The following is a 9,126-nucleotide window of genomic DNA, read 5'->3' on the forward strand; positions in this document are numbered from 1 at the left end:
TCATTCACCATCATTGCCACTGAGAGGTTAAAGGAATATTCTTAACTAAGTAGTTACATTGTATTGCATAAAAATTGCCTTCAAAGCACAAAGGGAACAAGAAAGGCACAAGGCAGACAGGAATTTCGGAAGGAATAAGGCTGAAAAAACAAAACTCTCCATTCATTTTTTTTAACAGTGTTCTTATGCATGCTCAGATATCTAACGTAGTTATGGTTTCCCAAAGAAATAGGCCTGAAATAAACATTAAGTAGAAACATTAGAAATGATAGGCTTCTTTAGCAAATCTATTTGTTGCTTTTATTGTTGCTATGACGTTCCAGTTCACAATAATGATGTCACTATGTTGCCGCCCAAATTTCACAAGTTTCCTAATTATTCTCTATTTTATTTTATTTTATTTATTTATTTATTTATTTTTGACAGAGTCTCGCTCTTTTGCCCTGGCTAGAGTGCCATGGCATCAGCCTAGCTCACAGCAACCTCAAACTCCTGGACTTAAGCGATCCTACTGCCTCAGCCTCCCGAGTAGCTGGGACTACAGGCATGCGCCACCATGCCCGGCTAATTTTTTCTATATATTTTTAGCTGTCCAGATAATTTCTTTATATATATATATATATATATATATATGTATATATATTATTTTTTTTTTCTTTTTCTTTTTTTTTTTTTTTTGGTAGAGACAGGGTCTTGCTCTTGCTCAGGCTGTTCTCGAACTCTTGACCTCGAGCGATCCACCCGCCTCGGCCTCCCAGAGTGCTAGGATTACAGGCGTGAGCCACCGCGCCTGGCCTTTATTCTCTATTTTAAAATCCTACAGGAGCAAAACATTCCAAAAGCTGATAACTCCCACAACTAAATTTTCTTTTGTGTTTTTTAGTTTGTTCCCTTAAACTATACATCAAATAATTTGCTTTATGAGATCATGGCCTCAAACAATTTTAGTTAAACTTTTACCTCTAGACTCCAATCCTTTCCTTTTAACAATCCTTATTTCCCACTACACCCTAAAAAAGGCCTTCTCTTTCTCTTGAGGCCTCTTTCCTTATTGTCCTACAACTTTCCTTCATGTCATTTCCTATCCCTAGAAACTCTATTCTCCTTCATCTAAATCTTTACCCACCCTCAAAGTACAGCTCAAATTCCACCATGAATTTTTCCTCAGTGACCTCATTTCATTTCAGCACATATTTATTGAGAACATCTAAGGTGCTAGGTATTATGCCAAGTGTGGAAGCGATCAAATGGTGACTAACACACAGACCTGACTCTCAAAAGAATTTACAATTTAGTAAGGGAGTCAAATGAACCAAAGACGACAGCAGTGGCAAACACAGGAGACTCCTTTTCCCACTGCAGACATCACTCACCAGTCGCTACTCTCTCCCAATGAGCTCTGAGTGGTTCAGAATCCCCATTTCAACATGGTCCTCTACATAGCCTCTACCAAAGAGTCCACCCTTAAAGTGAACTAGAATGCCACATCCAGAACCTCTGTACAAGCTAGAACAAAAGGAAGAATCATCTGACTGGAAGATTCAAGGATGATTTTACAGAGGAGGTACCATTTGAGCTAGACCCTGAAAAACAAACAGGCAGAGAAAGAAAGATGCAAACCCCAGCTGAAGAAGAAACACCTTACTGGTCTCCCTACAGACCACTCATAGTCTGACAAAATGGAGTTCTCAACTATTTATATTATACAATATTGGCCAACCTAAGGACTCTCCCTTTTTTCCACTGAAGTAGGTAAAAAAAAAATGCATTTCTTCTTATGTTCCTCAGAAAAGAAGTAATATTCTTATTCCAAGCCATGCTAAGGAAGGAATTTTCTATGACCTCCAGAACTCTTGGCTTCATCTATGTCCCCTTACCTACTGACAATGGAAATATTTACCTACTTGGTATTTGTGCCAGTTAAGATATTTTGATTATACACGACAAATCTGATTCTGGCAAAATTTGTCAAAAAAGGAATGCACTGGAAGGGCGGGGAGTTTGGGGTGTTGGCTGAAAGAATCAAGGGAGGGCTAAGAAGAACAAATGCCAGATAGCTCCAAGGAGCTCCACAGTGGGAACTATGATGTGCTACTTTAGAGAACTATCTTCACATGCCTCCACTACCATCTGAGGATGACAGTCTAATTCCCAGGATGGTGAGTCTGAGTGGCAGAGTTTCAGCCACATGCCCATCCCCACAATCAGCGGATACCAGGAAGGCAAGATACACAGCTGTAAAAATCTCTTTGTCTCATTCATTTGCCTGCTGCACGGTCTCTCTGTTTGCATGAAGCAAAGATGAAGGTTTACACCTGACTCATAAGCAAATGCAAACATGCTATTCTAAGAGTCTTCTCCTGGCCTGAACTAATCACACATAATCAAGAACATCTGAAACATGGCTCATAACATCTCCCTCTATCTCCCTACCACAAAACACAGCACTCATAACCATGGCAGTCCAAACAAGGCAAGTGAGACTTCTCTTACCCTTTTAACAATAAACATTCATGGTTGTTCATTATAGGCCAAGCACTCTTCTAAGTACTGTAGATATTGTCCCATTTAATCCTCACAGCAGCTCTATGAGGTTGGTATTATTACAATTCACACTTTAGAGCCAAAGAAATTGAGGCCAAAAGCTTCACAGTAAGTGGTAGAGCTGGGATCAAAACCCAGGGAGTTCTCTAGTCTACTAAAAAGTGATCAAGAAAAGAAAAGAAAAAAAACAACCCAGGGAGTCTGCCAAGTCCAGACTCTTACTTATATATTGCCTTCATGCTGGTGGTCCCTATCAATCCCTTTCCATGCCTATATCTCAAGTTATATACCCTATGACCTTTTCCTGTTAGAAGCTGCCCTAGAACCTGACTCTTCAGGATAGAACTGTTTAGGGTGAAGTATGGACACAGTGTGATCTGTCTTACTAGAAACTCAGGGAATAGATGAAAGGATTTAAATGAACTTTGTGAGAATGATATATATTATATCACTTTTTTAGTCATCTCTGGAAAAGTACCTTATTCCTATTTTCTATGTATTAGTCACAGGAAATTATACATTAGAAAGATAATTGCCCAGATTGGAACTGCCTATAATGCCAAATATCTCAGAATGAATGCCTCTAGACAAACACCAAAGAGCTGTCAGAGAACAGGGAGCCATGAGTCACTTCCAAGTGCTCTGGAATAACCCAGGCATTACTTCCTGGTTTAGAATCCCCTTTCTCCCAGTTCTAGCTGAGAATTTCAATGTAAATGATTCACAGCAACACAAGTGAGATTCTAGTCCAAGAGTGTCCAAGTGAGCAAAAAGAGTTCTACCCAGCATGCTTCCACGTCAGGGTTTGAAATTTAATCTCCCAAACACACATTGGTTTATACTTGAAGTTTTTCACTCTTAACACAGATCAGGGCCGGGAGCGGTGGCTCACGCCTGTAATCCTAGCACTCCGGGAGGCTGAGGCGGGTGGATCACTCGAGGTCAGGAGTTTGAGACCAGCCTGAGAAAGAGCGAGACCCCGTCTCTACTAAAAATAGAAAGAAGTTATCTGGCCAACTAAAATATACATAGAAAAAAAATTAGCCAGGCATGGCGGTGCATGCCTGTAGTCCCAGCTACTCGGGAGGCTGAGACAGTAGGATTGCTTAAGCCCAGGAGTTTGAGGTTGCTGTGAGCTAGGCCGATGCCACGGCACTCACTCTAGCCAGGGCAACAAAGTGACACTCTGTCTCAAAAAAAAAAAAAAAAAAAAAAACACAACACAGATCAATTACAACAGTGCTTTCAGGAGTTGAAACTCTGAGGTACTTTATTTTGCAACCTGCAGAATCCAACTCTGACCCTCCCTGCTAAAAGACAAAGGAAGGAATGCAAGTTTTTTCAAGGATCCATAGAAGTCATTCCAAAAGTTCTAAGTTGCTAAGGGTTACGGATTTTAAAAGTTAGTGTCAAAAAATATCAACACTTACAAAGAATGCCAAAATAATAAAGAACTAATAACTATGAGCCAGGGGTGGGGGCTCACAGGTAATCCCAACATTTTGGGAGGCCAAGGCAGGAGGATCACTTGAGGCCAGGAGTTCAGCCTGGGCAACACAGTGAGACCCCCATGTCTACAAAAAATAAAATTAACAAAATTAACCAAATGTGGTAGCATATAGTCCTAGCTACTTGAAGGCTGAAGCAGGAGGATCACTTGAGCCCAGGAATTCAAAGATACAGTGAGCTATAATCATACCACTGTACTCCAGCCTGGGCAACAGAGCGAGACTCTGTCTCTTAAGAAAACAAACACTGTCAGTGTATTAACACAATTTTCTTAAAGAATATAACTAACAAATTTATGTTTTATCATTCTTTTAACAGTCTGCATGTCACCACTGAAGGATTGATTCTACCAAACGTCTCAGGTTAGAGTTTTTTCCTACTCACAAAAGATGGATGCTTCTTAGTTGAAACCAGGTATTTGCCCAAAAACTTTAAGGTACTTGTATCATTTGAACTATGAGGTAATTGTATTGTTTGCTATTGGCAAATTGAGGAAAATAGCACCCACTACCAACTCTGGAAATTTTCTCTCACCAGAATCTTGGCATTAGAAAAATTAATAACTGTATATTTACCAAGCATTTTCTATTTTCCAAAGCAGTTCCACATCCATTACCTTATTATTAGACAAAGTCATCCCCATAGAGAAATTGAGACACAATGAAGTTTAATTATTTATAACACTTATAAAGTCCAGTCCACACACTTTACTCCACAGCTAAGAGGAGTGACATCTAGATTGAGGGGTACAATGATGTGCTCAGGGTTTCAGAACAAGGCATTGACAATAATGAGTAAGAGTATTTACAACAAGAGGACTTAAATTAAAAACCACTAAAGAGGTTCAGGCCAAAATTAAGACACAGCAGGCATTAATGTTTAGATGCTGTGGGTTATATAGCTCTAGAAATAAAAAAAGAAATTAACAAGGGTACAACTACTGTAGGAGATCGTAGCTGTTGAGAATTTAGTCAAAAGCAAATAGAGGATATAGAGAATTTGAATAATAAATAAGTTGTAAAGTTACAAAATATTCTACAACTCTTAGATTATATTTATTTTCCTAAACTAAATCAAAGTTAGTTCTAAGCCTGGAGAGAGTGACCTCTGTTCTCGAGGCTAGTCTCAGTGATCAGAGATGACACCCCCCATGTATGCTGTCTCCTCAGCTGTGAGCCCCAAAGTCATCTTAACTCCATTATCTGCTTCACCCCAACACCCTTAACTGATCACCAAATTCCAAACCTGAAATGTTTCTGGGAAACCCTTCTCTCTGTCTTCACTTGTCCATGCCTTGGTTCAGCACTCTGATGCCTTGCCAGGGCTACTTCAGGAGGTTTATTTCTGCTCCTCCCGACTCTCCCCACCCAGTATTTGGCTCTAACCTTGTGCACACCATAGGCCATACCCACAGCTTCAATGAATTCCTGCCAAATAGAGCCAACCTCACAATGCATTTGATGAGAAATGTTTTACTTAAGATTTTGTCGAGAAGTAGAGAAGAAAATTTACATTACACATCACTGGACAAAACTGCAAAATTTCCTTTAATTACTCTAACTTTCCCCAAAGCTCTTCTCTGAAAGTGAGCTACCTTCTCTCTGATCACTTCAAAATTCTCTCCCTTGCAGCAGCTCCTGGATCTTCCTCTCTGGTCTATAGTCTCCCGTCCCCAAGGCCTGCCTTTCTTCAGCCTCCATCCTGGTCGCTTCGCTTTGCTTTGCTTTGTTTTTCTTTTTTTTTTTTTTTTTTTTGTGGCTTAATACAATTCAAATTTATTCTCTTCCAGTTTTGAAACCCAAAAATCAGAAATGAATCTTACAGAGGTAACATCAAGTGTTGGCAGGGAGTTCAGAGGCTGTAAGGGGGAATACATGTCCTAGTTGTTGCCAGCTTCTAGAGAAAGCCACATGCCTTGTATTCCTTGGCTCATGTCCCCTCCTCCATGTTCCAAGCCAATGGTTTGTATCTTTTCTCTCTGATTCTCTCTGACTCTGCTTCACTCTGTTTCTGTGACGTGGCCTTGACATGGCTGCCTTCTCTTCTGTCTGTTAAGTCTTCCTCTGCTTCCCTCTTGTAAGAATATTTCTGATTACATTTAGCACCCACCCAGGTAACCCAAGATAATCTCCCCATGCCAAGATCCTAACTTAATCACATCTGCATAGATTCTTTTTCCATAGGCAATAACATTCACAGTTTCCAGGGATTAGGACCTGGATATCTGGGGCCATTATTTAGCCTACCCCGGTATTAAATCAACATGAAGGAGGCTGGTCGCTTTTCTTATGTTGAGCAATTCAAACTCTTTCCTCAGCTTCCACAATTTACATCCTTTTCACTCATCACTCCCCTTACCAAATACAACTTCTTCCACCTAAAGATTCAACTTCCTTAGAAGGCAGTAGAAGAATAGCAAACAGCAAAAGAATACAAGTCAGTAGACACAAAAGCTCCAGATTACTGTTTAAGAAAATTTTAAACTGAAAATATCACAGACTTATTCAAAGTGTTTTCTTCAAATGGCCATGAAACAAAGTGGAAATTAAAATAACAATGAAATCCTACTGTTTTGCCCAGAAAATTAGCAGCCATACTTTTAAAAAGGGTAATAATCAGTAGAAGAAAGGGTTCTGGGAAACATACAGACCCCACTGATGAGGCATAAACTACAACAAATTTGTTATAGCAAAATTTAGCAACAAAAGATTCAAAAGTCTCAAAAATGTTGATGAAAGAATTCATTTGTAGGAATTATTCTACAGAAGTAATCTGAAATGAGAAGACTTTGGTATAAATGTTCATCATTTATAATAATGGAAATCTACAACAACCTAAATTTAAAAAACAGAGATTCATTAATATATAGTATCTCCCTATAAAAAATATCAGTCATTAAAAATAATATTTTCAAAGAATACAGAAAAAAGTTTTGTAATATATTATCAAGTTTTGAAGAAGATTATCAATATATACAGTATAGCATCAATTTGTTTAAAGTATATACTGCTACAAAGAAAAAAGACTGGCCAGACAGGTGGTAAGGGAAGTTCCCCTCCTATTTCAAACACATAGAAATGTTGGATAAAATATAAATCTTTAATTTTTTTCAATTGATATATATCTTGAGCAAGCAAAAGAAATCTCCAGGTACCAGAAATGAAGTGGGAAGTTGAGTAAGAGCAGGGCAATATTCACACTCCGAGGGATAGGAGTTGAGGTCTCAGATCCTGAACACAGCAGAAAGCTAGAAGCAGAACATAAAGCCCCAAACCAGGAAAGGAGCAGACCTCTCTATAAAGACATATTAAATATTCATCATAGACTACAGGTAGAAAAAATGGCATTCATGAGAAATCAGAACCCCAAAACTGCCCTGGAGCGAATGTGAGGCCTGAATTCACACCACCCCCACTGAGGAAATCTAGAACCCAAGAAACCAAAGAAACCACATGGACCTAGCAGAGGCAGAAGCAGAAGTGCTCCATAGGAAGACCTCTACCTTCCAGAGTGCACACGGGACTCCAGCTGAAGATAAGGCTCGAAGATGAGCTCACTGACAAAAATTACAAATCATATTAAAGAATCTATCACCACCAAAGTCAGTAAGAGACTTCCAAACTGGTAATCAGGGAAAAGACTTTGAAATAGATATATCTGAAATGTTTAGAAATAAAAGAAGAAATTCATTCATAAGAACAGGAAATTTTAAAAAAGAAAAAGTACATTTTAAAAAGAATGATAACAGGAGCCATTTCAGGGGAGAGGGTGAAGAGATTATGGATGAGTTAATTTTTTTCTATATAACTGTATATTTTCCACAATCATCATATATTATTTTTGTAACAGACAAGAGAGGAAGAAAAAAGTGAAGATTCACATTTTACTATTCCTATAAGACAGCTAAAAAGATTTTTGAAAAATGGAGAAGATAAACTTTGATATACTACTAGAATAAATCCAAACTGGCATCTAGTGAATGCCCCTGCAACCTAGCCAAACCCACATCATCAGACACCACCCTGCCACACACACCATACCACATGCTACAATCACACTGAGCACATCAGCAGATCCTGTACATGTTAGTTCTGTCTTAAAATCAACCTCTAGACATGCCCTTTACTTAGAATTCCCTTTGTCTTTTCTTTACCCTTCAAATTCTTGGTAATCATTCCATATCTAATCAAATACCATTTCCCTTGTGGAGTCTTCCTCAAATCCCTCAGCCTGAATAAGCAACTATGTCCTTCAGTGATGCCAAAGAAACTCACTGAGCCCTCTAGTAAATGCCATTTTGCATAGTACTTTCTGTTTATTCTGCCTTCATCAAAGATTACGCATTCTTGAAAATAAGAAACACCTTTTTTCAGGTGTTTCTCTGAATACTGAGTGTCTAAAACATTGTTTGCACACAGTTGGTGCTCAATAAAAATTTGTTATATGAACCCAAGTACAGAAAGTCATTAAACCCTACCAAAGATAAGCTTAAGAGATCATCTCCTTAGTTCAATTTTTCTCCCTTAGCTTAAGAGAAATGAATTGGATTCATCTGCCTCCTTTTTCTTATATCTATTTAAACAATAGATGTTGTAAATAATACCAGCAGTCTTTTATTTTTCTGGTCTTGTATTATTTCCTGTCTCTAACATGCCATGTATGTAATCACACTTACCTCCTGCATTCTAAAAAATTCTCCCATTCAATTCTAATCAATAGCTTAAATCATTTTCAAATGAGCATCTGTAGCAAACATGGTTTTTTGAGGCTTCCTTGGACACTGGAAATACATGTAGAACTAATAACATAAAATGACTCTCAGTTAAATTAAGTAAATAGTTTATGATTACGTAGAGTTCAACACTATGTCAAACATCTTAGGAGATATAAAAATACTAGATTTATTCTCTGTACTCAGAAAGCTTAAATTCATTCATTATTCATTCAGCCAACGTTTACTAAAGACCAACTATGCACTCAGTCTTATGCTATGGACTGTGAAGAGCATCAAGAAGTTTAATTTCTGGCCTAGGCATTCCAGGAGCTTACAAACTAGCTGGGGGGGGGGGGGCC

This window comes from Eulemur rufifrons, chromosome 7 (assembly GCF_041146395.1).
Source record: "Eulemur rufifrons isolate Redbay chromosome 7, OSU_ERuf_1, whole genome shotgun sequence".
Taxonomy (NCBI): domain Eukaryota; kingdom Metazoa; phylum Chordata; class Mammalia; order Primates; family Lemuridae; genus Eulemur; species Eulemur rufifrons.